We start from the raw sequence: 13,180 nt of genomic DNA on the forward strand, positions 1-13,180 counted from the left end.
AAGTTCCCTCACCAACAGTACCGTCCCGAGTTCCCTCACCAACAGTACGCGCCCCAAGTTCCCTCACCAACAGTACGCGCCCCAAGTTCCCTCACCAACAGTACGCGCCCCAAGTTCCCTCACCAACAGTAGGCGCCCCGAGTTCCCTCACCAACAGTAGGCGCCCCGAGTTCCCTCACCAACAGTACCGCCCCGAGTTCCCTCACCAACAGTACCGCCCCGAGTTCCCTCACCAACAGTACGCGCCCCAAGTTCCCTCACCAACAGTAGGCGCCCCGAGTTCCCTCACCAACAGTACCGCCCCGAGTTCCCTCACCAACAGTACCGCCCCGAGTTCCCTCACCAACAGTACGCGCCCCAAGTTCCCTCACCAACAGTACGCGCCCCAAGTTCCCTCACCAACAGTACGCGCCCCGAGTTCCCTCACCAACAGTACGCGCCCCGAGTTCCCTCACCAACAGTACCGCCCCGAGTTCCCTCACCAACAGTACCGCCCCGAGTTCCCTCACCAACAGTACGCGCCCCAAGTTCCCTCACCAACAGTAGGCGCCCGAGTTCCCTCACCAACAGTACGCGCCCCAAGTTCCCTCACCAACAGTACCGCCCCAAGTTCCCTCACCAACAGTACGCGCCCCAAGTTCCCTCACCAACAGTACGCGCCCCAAGTTCCCTCACCAACAGTAGGCGCCCGAGTTCCCTCACCAACAGTACCGCCCCAAGTTCCCTCACCAACAGTACCGCCCCAAGTTCCCTCACCAACAGTACCGGCCCCAAGTTCCCTCACCAACAGTACCGCCCCAAGTTCCCTCACCAACAGTACGCGCCCCAAGTTCCCTCACCAACAGTACGCGCCCCAAGTTCCCTCACCAACAGTACCGCCCCAAGTTCCCTCACCAACAGTACCGCCCCAAGTTCCCTCACCAACAGTACGCGCCCCAAGTTCCCTCACCAACAGTACGCGCCCCAAGTTCCCTCACCAACAGTACCGCCCCAAGTTCCCTCACCAACAGTACGCGCCCCAAGTTCCCTCACCAACAGTAGGCGCCCGAGTTCCCTCACCAACAGTACGCGCCCCGAGTTCCCTCACCAACAGTAGGCGCCCGAGTTCCCTCACCAACAGTACCGCCCCAAGTTCCCTCACCAACAGTACGCGCCCCAAGTTCCCTCACCAACAGTAGGCGCCCCGAGTTCCCTCACCAACAGTACCGCCCCGAGTTCCCTCACCAACAGTACCGCCCCGAGTTCCCTCACCAACAGTAGGCGCCCCAAGTTCCCTCACCAACAGTAGGCGCCCCAAGTTCCCTCACCAACAGTACCGCCCCGAGTTCCCTCACCAACAGTACGCGCCCCAAGTTCCCTCACCAACAGTACCGTCCCGAGTTCCCTCACCAACAGTACGCGCCCCAAGTTCCCTCACCAACAGTACGCGCCCCAAGTTCCCTCACCAACAGTAGGCGCCCCGAGTTCCCTCGCCAACAGTACGCGCCCCAAGTTCCCTCACCAACAGTATGCTCCGCAGTTCCCGGGCCAGGCCCAGAGGCCGCCTCAGCCGCTGTCCTCAGAGAACGGAGTGAGCGATGACAGCAAAGCTGAGGTAGCCCTCAAAGAACTGAAGTTCTCTTTCTTTAACAGGTGAAAATGTTTAGACATGCATTAAACACTCGAACTATTTAGATTGGGGCATTGCTCAAGGAACACTTCATCAGTTACCAGAGTTCCAACTATCAAGAAAACATGAGGGTGGATCCCAACCACCAGCTCTTGCTGTGCACGCTGCACGCTGCACGCTGCACGCTGCACGCTGCACGCTGCACGCTGCACGCTGCACGCTGCACGCTGCACGCTGCACGCTGCACGCTGCACGCTGCACGCTGCACGCTGCACGCTGCACGCTGCACGCTGCACGCTGCACGCTGCACGCTGCACGCTGCACGCTGCACGCTGGAATGTAGGCGCACCGTCCATTCCTTCTGCGCTCCGCCTACCTGTGAGCAAGCTGCTTAGGGGCCGAGACAGAACACACTCGGTTTGCTTCAAAATGACTTATCACAACCTGCGTGCCTTTTAGCCAGAAAGTTCTGCAGACCTGAACCAAAAGTGCTCCTGGCCGTAACCATCCTCCTTTAACATGTTGCTCTGTCTGGCAGCCATTCCTTTCCTGGATCCGATGTAGCTCCCAAATCCCGTCAGCAGCCCTTGGGACAGTCCCAGGCACAGCTTCTTCTCAAGGGGCGGAGGCTCCCAGGACTGACCGTCTTCCTCGGCACATTTAGTGCTGATTGTACTTATCACAGCATTTTGAATCCATTATCTCATTTGCTCCTTACAATGTTTTCCAGTACTTTTATATGAAGAAACTCAAGCTAACGCTCTCAAATATTTGTCAATTCTTGGTGACTCAGGATTGATGATTCAGGATTAGTTGAGCCTTTTTCTGGCTTCCTTCTGTCTCTCAGGACATGTCCCCACATTTCCCCCAGTGGGTGGGCAACAGTTTGAGAGGGACAGAAAGGCTCTTCAGTCCGAGACTGAAGCCGCAGCCCGGCACTAGGACTCAGTGGGTGACCTTCCACTTAGCCTCCCTGTCTCTTCATCTGTAACACAAGGGCAGCACACCCTCATCACAGGGCCAAAGGGATGATTAAATGCGACAACCTCGATAGAACCAGTGGTCATTGTGACACCATCACAATAATTCGGTTATTACTTAACAGAATAGGAGTAAAGGGAGACAAGCTAGTTTAACCTACTCCCGGTCTATTCCCCGCCAATCAATGGGAAAAAAAAAACTGAACAAAGGCAGTTTAGACGTATGTCCAGTAAGATCTGAGTCCAGTAAGGTGTGGGAGGTGCCGACCTGTCCACCACACCTAAGAGCAAGTCAGTGGCCGAAATAGGTGTGGCCACTGCAAGGGCAAAACCGGAATACTTAATCTCCCAGATAAAGGCAAGTCCACTAGCGCTAGCTCTCAGTCTCTTGCTCGCTCGCTCTCTCACTGCCTGAGCAGGACTGCTTTGGGGGCTCTCATGCCCTGCATTCGCCACGTGGCCCACAGCCATGTGGGACCCACACAATAGATGAACGGACTGAATCCAGCCTGATGCCTGATCTGGGCCCAGCTGCACCATGGAGAAGCAGCTCTGAACTCTGGCCCTATTTTTAACTTTGCTAAAAGCCACAACTGCCCCTCTTCCAGACTGGACTGAGGAAACTGGGACACTACAACCCTAGAAACATAATTCCACACCAATAAAAACCACCCATTCTCCCGTGGGGGCTTCTGAATATGCGTATTCCACCTGCGCCCCAAGAACCTCCTGCCCACGAGTCTTAGAGGGATCTGGCCCTCTCTTCCCTTCCCTCTGGCAACAGTTGCTCAAAATGTTACTGCTGTCGTTAAAAGTGGTTTTTAAAATAATACTGGTTCAACAGAAACAAGAACTAAAAACCAAAGTGAAATTTTAGAATTATCAAGAATTTTAATTATGTGCAAGAACCCCTGAATTTATGGGTAACTGAGGATTAGCTATAATTAGTGGCTGCTAAAGAAATGCCCAGATGAGCAAGAAGATTTCGTTTTTATTTTCATTTACCTGAGCTGGTGAAGAAATGTTGTTCTGCCCGGCTGGTGTGGCTCAGTGGTTGAACGTCGACCCCATGCACCAAGAGGTTGCAGGTTCGATTCCCAGTCGGGGCACATGCCCAGGTTGTGGGCCAAATCCCCAGTGGGGAGCATGCAGGAGGCGGCTAATAGATGTTCTCTCTCATCGATGTTTCTCTCTCTCTCTCTCTCTAAAAATCAACAAAGAAAAAAATTTTTTAAAAAGAGAAAAAGAAATGTTGTCCTGTTATCCTTCAGTCGCAAATCTTCCATTAGAAGCTCTAGTACTTGATCGGCGTATTCCCATCAGATTTCCCCAGTATTACAATACATGCAAATGCCGAATTTAGGGATGAGTATTCCCTGCCTGACATCCCGAATGGAAGGGGAATGAGTGTGCTATTTAATCTAAGCGTCTGGTTAAGAGAATTAATTGCCTGATGAGCCATACATAAGTGGCCAAATTTCAAAGAACATGATATGTGACACAATATATTTGGGGTGAATATATACTGACCAGGTCTGACATTGGCCACTAACTGAACTTCCCAAATTGGAGTCTGTGGGCTGGGGTATAGATGACGTCACAAGAATACAGTGGCACATCTCCCTAGAGATCAGTGTTCCTCAATGGGAGTCTATGAAACATCCAAGATGCCCGAGTTTGTCTGTTTACTGCTCTCTGCACTTGACAGGACTCAGCAGGGAGGCTGAAAAGCAGTACTGAGGGGGAGGGAAGTACCAATTTACTGAACACACATTTGCCGAGGCCTGTGCGAGGTGTCTGCACATCCACCATTCTAATCAATGTCTAACCTAATCATGCAACATAAGGAAAGAAGAGGGGGAACAACCCATGACTTTTATTATTTTGAGATACTTTTCTTTCTTTTTCCTTTTTTTTTTTAATCCTCACCTGAGGATATTTTTCCATTTTATCTTCAGATAGAGTGTGAGGGGGAGAGAAAGAGAGAGAGAGAGAGAGACATTGATTGGTTGCCTCCCACACGACCCCAACCAGGGCCAGGGATGAACCGCAACCACAGCACGTGCCCCTAACCGGAATCAAACCTGTGACCGTCTGTACTCTAACCACTGAGCAAAACAGGCCAGGGCATTATTTTGAGATACTTTTCAACTAGGCATGCAGAACCCAGCTCAGCATTTGCATCACTCCCTCCAAGTCCTTGGCGCTGGGTGAGAAAAAAGGGCCAGGAGCTTGGTTGTGAAAACACACTAGTGGCAACCTCAGACATCAGGAACTGGGTTGATGTAGAGACACACGTGCTGGCAGGTTCCAAATTCTTGTTGTTTACTTTAAAGGGTCAACTGCTAAATATAAACAAATGCCCACCTTTACTAACAAATACTAATAAGCAGCAACACGCAATACATACCTATGCATATAAACGCTCAGCACTTACTTTCATGCCCTAACCCATTTAGTCTGGAAGTAAGTTTGCTCCTGACACAAATTCCAGCCACTGTTTGCTCAACAGAATGTTGCCCAAAATGCCCCTTCTCCTTCCCAGCCTACCCAGGATGTTTCTTGTCCTCTGCTGTGAAGCACTACCTGCAGAGCTACTCTCACCAACCTGGAGGACTCCGTTACCTTAACTGCCGAGAACAAAGCCCCCTCCACGTGTGGAGAAAGAGGAATCCGCATGCACATCGGTGAAACTGAAAACTGGTGCAGTCACTATAGAAAACAGGATGGAGGTTCTCAAAAGAATTAAAAACAAAGCTGCTATACAACCCAGCAATACCACTTCTGGGTATTTAGCCAAAGAAAACAAAAACACTAATTTGAAAAGATACATGCACCCCTGTGTTCATTGCAGCATTATTTACAACAGCCAAGATATGAAAAGAACCTAAGTGTCCATCGATAGATGAATGGATAATGAAAATGTGATATACATAAAATGGAATATGACTCAGCCATAATAAAAGAATACAATCTCACCATTTGCGACATTGTGGATGGATCTACAGAGTATTATGCTGAGTGAAATTAGTCTGACAGAGAAAGACAAATACCATATGATTTCACTCACATGTAAAATCTAAAAACACAAAACAAATAAACAAACAAAATAATACAGAAACACACCCATAGATACAGAGAAAAAGTTGATGACTGCCAGAGGGGAGGGGATAGAGGAATAAATGAAAAAAAGGAAAAACTTATACAAGACCTATAAACTGAAAACTATAAAACATAATTGGCAAAAATTAAAGAGACAAAATAAATTATGGGGAAAAACTGTGTTCATAGATGCAAGGACACCTACAAAATGATGAAAAATGTAGTGCTCCTAAAATTGATCTTCAAATTCAACAGCAATTCACTCGGGAAAAAAGAAAAGCCCCCTGCCTCAAATCAGCCACCGGCCCTATCGTGTCTGTCCTCTGACCCCTCCTGTTTGATGACACATCCAGCCCAGAGATTCTGTGTAGTGAGCTCCAAAGCCATATGCAAACATCGACTCTTTCTATTTCTGTTGTCCTTACTATCGTATTCTACGCTCATTCTGTCTGACTGCCTGGAGACTCTCACAGATATGGTCAAATGCTTATCAGCAGTAAAACTCCTAACAGGCCAGAAATACAAACTGTCCACTTAGTAAAATATGCTCATAAAAGAATTCACAGGCCCTGGCCAGTTTGGCTCAGCAGTTAGAGCGTCCGCCTGCAGTCCAGAGAGACCCGGGTTCAGTTCACGCTAAGGGCACGTACCTCGCTTGCAGTTTGTCCCTAGCCCCAGTTGGTCGTGCGGGTGGCAGCCATTTGATGTGTCCCTTTCATGTCAATGTTTCTCTCTCTCTCTCTCTCTCCCTTCCACTCTATCTGAACAAAAAGTGGAAAAATGTCCTCGGGTGAGGATAAAAAAAAAAAAAAAAGAATTCACAGGCTGTTGCATGGTTTTGGGGTATGCTTATTTTTTAAAATAATTTTTTATTTTTAATTTTAGTTGACTTACTAGTTTCAGCTATACAACCCAGTGATAAGACATTCATGTAACTTAAAAAGTGATCACACCAATAAATCTTGTATCCATCTGATACCATACACAGCTATTACGATATTATTGACTATATCCCCTATTCTGTACTTTACATCCCTGTGACTATTCTGTAATGACCAATGTGTGCGTTTTAATCCCTTCACCTTTTTCACCCATTGCCCTAACTCCTTCCCATCTGGCAACCATCAAAATGTTCCCTGTATCTATGAGTCTGCTTCTGTTATGCTTGTTCATTTATTCTGATTTTTAGATTCCACATATAAGTGAAATCATATGGCATTTATCTATCTCTGACTTATTTCCCTCAGCACAATACCCTTAGGTCCACCCATGTTGTTGCAAATGGCAAGACTCCATTCCTTTTTATGGCTCAGTCACATTCCATTATACACATGCATCACTTCTTCTTTATCCATTCATCTGTTGATGGACATTTAGGTTACTTCCTAATCTTGGCTATTGTAAATAATGCTGCAATGAACATATGGATGTATGCTTATTTTAATAATATCTCTCGTTAAACTGCTACCCCAAAGAGCAAAAGGCATTAGAGAACCAGACCGCCATCGCTGCATTTTTCATACATCCTTTCTCACCTTTGCATCTCTGTTGCTCTTATTTCCTGCCTGGAAATTAAATTCAGAAAGAAAACGCAGCTTAGCAAACACTGGACACATAATCTCACAGTTTCCAGATTCCTTGCACTATCCTTGAGCACAGATTGCAAGATCACTTCACTCTATTAATACTGAAGAGTGGGACAGTCATGCCATCGCAGACTAGCTCCGCTTCCTCCCCCAGCCAGGCCCAGTGCTGTGGTTAAACATCCGCATGGGAGGCTAACAGGCGGCAGAGCGGAAGAGCTCATCACGGCCTCCCCTTTCCCTCATCTCCTGGGAAGCAAACACCACGTCCTCCTGAGCTCACCTGGGATTCCAACAGAACAGACTGACAAAGCTGTGGAAGAGCCAGCCCTCAAAGATAGCCCGAGACTCTTGCACAAACAGAGTGCTACAGTGGCATTTGCTAGGAATACAGTAGATTCCTGCAACCCCTGGACATCTTACTATTCTACAGAGTGGGGCTTATCGTGATTAAGAAATAAGGATGTGCATTATTCCACACATTTTACCCCTTAAAACAAATCTGATTTCTGGTGCTTGCTTAACAAAAGCACAGACCTGGCGTTGCTTGTGAATATGCTGGCTCCAGGTAGATCTATATTTTGGGACTTTGGTTGTCAGGAAAATTCCAGACTCCCAAGTCTGGGTGCTAGTATGGGTTGTTATCCCTTCTTATCTGAGTAAGACTTAAGAAGCTGTAGACTTAGAAATGTAGGCACTTTGACCATCACATTTTCCTATAGCTTTGACCTTTGTTTTTCAAGTCTCCACAAAATTTAATTGAACCCAAAGAAACAAAGAAAAATCTCTTTATAAAGTTATTAAAGTGTAGAAACTTTAAAAAATAACCATATTCATCTTTCAACTGTTTCAGAAACTATGAAAGAGAAATATGCCAGTAAAGAATCAGACTAAGGAAAAAAAAAAAAAAACAGGAGAAATATGTTTCAAATGTCTACATTACCTACTGTGGAACTATCTCTACGGTATTTTCAGACAATGATGGTCATAAAGACATGTAGAATGCAAGGGCTGTCTGTTGTGTGTATATATGTGTGTGTTTTCAATTTTCTGTAACAAATATGTCATGTTAAAGGGAAAATTTATGTTTAACCACTCCTTGAATGGAAAAGAGATAGACATCATAGTAATTCTTGTCCACTAATAACCTGTGATTATAGTCACAAATCATATAGATAACACTATCCCCAATATAGCATCACAGTTGTAAAAACAAACTATGATGGTCAAATCAACTTTTTAGTCATCTAAATTTTAGTCCCCTGCCAACACAGTAGTAGATTGGGGTACAGTAATCTGCCATAATGTGTTTTTATCTTTATTTGAAAGTGAATCGAAGTAATAATGATATCACAGTAAAATGAAATTCTGACTGATATAGCAAAAAATTAAAAGATCAAGTTTACTCTACATTATAATCCCATGTGCAACAGCATAGTTCACAAATGTACCACCAATGTATAGGAATATAAATCAGCATTTAACCTCCCCTTCTGCCTTCAGCAAGGCCTCTTCTCACCTCCTCTCCTTGGTCCCAGTGGCATGAGCCTCTCCTCGTCACTCATCACCTGTCTGTCAGTTCACCCCTTCAAGAATGCCAGCAGCTCCAAGAAAGCCTGGACCTTCAGGCTCCCACTGATGGCACGTCAGAGGGCAGACTGGCTCAATAAGCGTTTGCGGATTGAATGACTGAATGCACTGAATGACTGAATGCACTGATTGGCCTCTGAGAAAAGAAATGGTGTGAATGGCCTGACCCTTTCAGGATACACTCAACCAGCTTTACTTTCCACCACCTACTCTTGGTCTACTTCAATGTCAAAGGCATGCCCACAGAGATCCACTTTTCTTGGTTGGCTGTTTTCTGCATGATTCAAAAAGTCAACACAATATAAAAAGGTACAACCAGAGAAGTCATTCCTATACCTGCTCAAAATCACTCCATCTCCCTCTGCCCGCAACGGATAATGCATTTTTATTAGTTTCTTGTTTACCCTTCAAGTGTTTCTTTATGCAAATATAAGCAAATTCGCCTGCATATTTTCATATCCCTACCTTTCTTGGGTAACATACTCTACACACTATTCTCCACCTTGCTTCTTTCACTTGGCAGTGTACTTGGAAATCTTTCCTTGTCGGAGCCCAGATCTTTGTCATCGCTGACGTCACAGCATTCCACTGGACACACCATCCTTCAGCTACTCCCTTATTGACAGATGGACACTTGGTGGCTTCCAGTGTTCTGGTGTTACACACAAAGCTTCAGTAATAACCTTGTACAGATGTCACCGCATTATATGTGCAGGCATATGTATAGAAAGATTCCCCCTGAGCAGGACTGTTGCACCTGTAATGTTGGTTCATTCTCCCAGATCCCTCTCCTGTAAAGTTGGTAAAAATTACTGTTAGGTGCTCTAAAGAGGTAGTGATAGCTTCAACGTATGTGTCTGATGTAGGTCACTAAAATGTTTTCCATTCTTGTCAAGAAGAGTGCCAACCTAATTCTTCACTTTCATAAAACACAGACTCTTTTAAAATTTAAATCAGTGTAACATCCCAAAGGTAGTCCGAGTTCAGTTTCCCTAATCTACTTCCATCCGTCAATGCTCAAGGTGAACAGATTTTTTTTCTAGTGACCTGTTACAGGAAAACAGGCCCTCAGAAAAGCCTGACAGCCTAGTCGATATGGGTGGAATTACATTTTTACAAGAGTATTCATGGTCCAGCCAATGTGGCTCAGTCATTGAGCATCAACCCACACACCAAGAGGTCGCTGGTTCAATTCCCAATCAGGACATATGCCCAGGTTATGGGCCAGATACCCAGTGGGGAGCATGCAGGAGGCAGCCAATCAACGTTCTCTCTCATTGATGTTTCTATCTCTCTCCCTCTCACTTCCTCTCTCTCTAAAATCAATAAAGAAAAAAAAAAAAAACAGTAGTCAGGGATACTAAATCAATAAAATGGCATGGAAAGAAATAGACAAATAAATATTTTAAAATCTTATTCATTCCAATAACTAGTTTATATTCTCAGAGCTTTTTGTAATTCATGATTTTTTTTTCCACAGTAAAAATCCGAAATTACAAAATGATGTCTATTTGCAGAATTAATAAAAAGGTTCTTTTCCCACCACTTCTAGAGAAGGCATGAAGAAAAAAAAACGTATTTTCACATGTGAATCTTGGTTTTCAGAAAATTGAGCCTCTGGCTTAGATATTATAGTCAAGGAACACAAAAGCAATGATCAGCCTTTGTACCAGCACAGATTTACTAAATATAAGTCACACTAGACTAAATTCATTTCTTTGATATAGTTTTATAGAACACCTTCAGTTTATTTAAAAACCCTTTGACATGGACAATATGATATTCTCCATGTAACAGTGAATGCAAACTTCAACTCTAGGAACAGTTAGTTACCCTAGTCAAAAACATACTCCCTCCACCAAGACATGCACAAGAATGCTTTTAGCTGCTTTATTCGTAATAGTCCCAAACTGGAAACAATCAAATGTCCATCGCATATAGGATGGGTATCTAAATTTCATGTAATGAAATACTACAGAGTGATGGGAACAAATGAACCATTTACACATGCAACAACATGAGAGAATATCAAAAAAATCTAAGTATGATTCCATTTAATGGAATTCAAACAAGGCAAACCTAATCTTTGGTAATTGATGAGGCCAGAATAGAAATTACCTTTGGTAGAGGGTGTTTTGACCAGGAAGGAGTAGCAGGGAAACTTCTAGGGCACTGGAAATGTTGTACATCTTGATCTAGGTGGTCATTCCATGAATTAAAAAATGTTGAGGTGTGTGAACTTTACTCTATGTAAGTTATAGCTCAATGTCCTGAGCTGGTCAGCTAGCAGCCTCACCAAGAAGCCCTTACACCAGAAGTAGGAACTAGAAGTACTTTTTCTTTTTAATTTTTTATTTATTGATTTGAGAGAGAGAGAGAGGAAGGGAGAGACAGAAAAAGAAAGATCGATTTGTTGTCCCACTTACTTATGCATTCACTGGTTGACTCTTGTATGTGCCTTGACCAGGGAGATCAAACCCACAACCTTGGTATATCGAGTCAACGCTCTAACCAACTGAGCTACAAGGCCAGGGCTAGAAGTACTTTTGTCCATATTTGAGTAATACCAGATCCTCTGCTAACTAGCAGAATGATCATCAGAAATATTTTTTCCTTGATGAAATGAGGGATTTCATAATTAGCCTGATAAGTGTTAAGAATGAGGTAAAACATTTTAGATACTCCTGTCCTTGAATAGACGGGGTCTAATAACCCATCCAGCAAGGCCCATAGCTGCATCTTAGACTGGATTCTGAAAAATATCCAGCCATCAGTTTGCAGGAGTTCTGGCTGCCTGATCATAAGGTAATGAAGTTCTGCTTTTGGAATATTAGCAAAATTGCCTCAAGGAAAGCATTTATCCCAGGAGTGGTGGTCAGAGCACCCAAGAGGCACAGAGCTTCAGGTGATAGATCAGAACATAGGGCCTGGATTTTGCCTGATTGCTGATACACATTTGTTTATTTGGTCTGAAACTTGCCTTCATCATAACCTGAGAGTGAGGCTGTGGCAGAAGAGCTAACCTTTGGGGGCTACCATTACCGACCAGAAAAACTAAGAGTATGTATGACCTACCCCCGCCCCCAGCTTAGTTTGGTTCCTAACAGGTTTCTAGACTGTTATAGCATGGAAATATGCAGACAAACACATCACAGCTGACAAGTTCCCTTATGATGTCCTTCACACTGAAATGAAAAATGGGACTAGAGGTGAGAAAAGTCGGACAGGTGAATGACACAAAGAAATAAGCCAACCAGGGGGAGCAAGTCTTAGAGTCTTGTATAGAGATAGATAGGATAGGATTATCACATTTGTAGATAACCCAAAATTAAAGCAGATGAAAGTTTCAGATTTCCAAAAGATCTTGACAGGCTAGTTTAGTGAATGGACTCTAACAAGATGAAATGTACAATCAGGTGCACAAAAACTAGCCCAGGACCAAAGAGCCAAGGCTCAATGATAAAATGTGTTATAGCATCCTGGCAGGTTTGGCTCGGTGGTTAGAACGTCGGCCTGCAGACCAGAGTCCTGGGTTCGGTTCCCACTAAGGGCACATACTTTGGTTACAGTTTGTCCCAGGCCCCTGTTGGGGTCGTGTGGGTGGCAGCCACTGGATGTGTCCCTCTCACATTGATGTTTCTCTCTCTCTCTCCCTCTCTCCCTCTCTCCCACTCTATCTGAAGAAAAATGCAAAAACGTCCTCAGGTGAGGATAAAAATAAATAAATAAATAAAAATAAAATGTGTTCTAGTGCTTGCATTTAAAACTTCAAGAGATTTAGATTAGTTCAGATTCAACATGAGCCACTACATTGAAGTGGTCACTAAAAATGTAATGTATATATTATACTTCAATTAGAAGTTTACTTAGCTCTGGCCTGTTTGGCTTCATGGTCAGCACACTGGCCCACGGACCAAAAGGTCATGGGTTCTATTCCCAGGCAAGGGCATGTACCTGGGTTGCAGGTTCAATCCTCAGCCCTGGTTGGGGTGCGTGTCTCTCTCACATCAATGTTTCTCTCTCTCTCTCTCTTCTCCCCCTCCATTCTATCTAAAATCAATGGAAAATATTCTCAGTTGAGGATTAACAAAACAAAACAAAAATTTTTAAGTTTACTTTAAAAAGATATAATGCAAACAGATAAGCGTGCACCCATGTTCACATCAGCATTATTCACAATAGCCAAACATGGAAGCCACCAAAAGAAGGGGAAGTCCACTGATAGATGAATGATAAACAAAATGTGGTATGCCATACAAGGGAATATTAGTTAGTGTTTAAAAAGGAAATTCTGGCACATGCTACAATATAGATGA

At 44.5% G+C, this 13,180-nt stretch overlaps 1 protein-coding gene and 1 non-coding gene across 2 annotated transcripts in view; both read right to left on the minus strand.

Annotated features, from left to right (window-relative positions):
* Positions 1-13,180, minus strand: part of CAMK1D (calcium/calmodulin dependent protein kinase ID) — a 411,239-nt gene that overhangs the window by 322,220 nt on the left and 75,839 nt on the right. The gene's annotated exons all lie outside the window — the stretch shown is intronic.
* LOC118622684 lies at positions 9,669-9,797 on the minus strand. Its single transcript, XR_004958109.1, has one exon. It is a non-coding gene; the product is annotated as a U6atac minor spliceosomal RNA (small nuclear RNA).

This window comes from Molossus molossus, unplaced genomic scaffold (genome assembly GCF_014108415.1).
Source record: "Molossus molossus isolate mMolMol1 unplaced genomic scaffold, mMolMol1.p scaffold_m16_p_1, whole genome shotgun sequence".
NCBI classification, from domain to species: domain Eukaryota; kingdom Metazoa; phylum Chordata; class Mammalia; order Chiroptera; family Molossidae; genus Molossus; species Molossus molossus.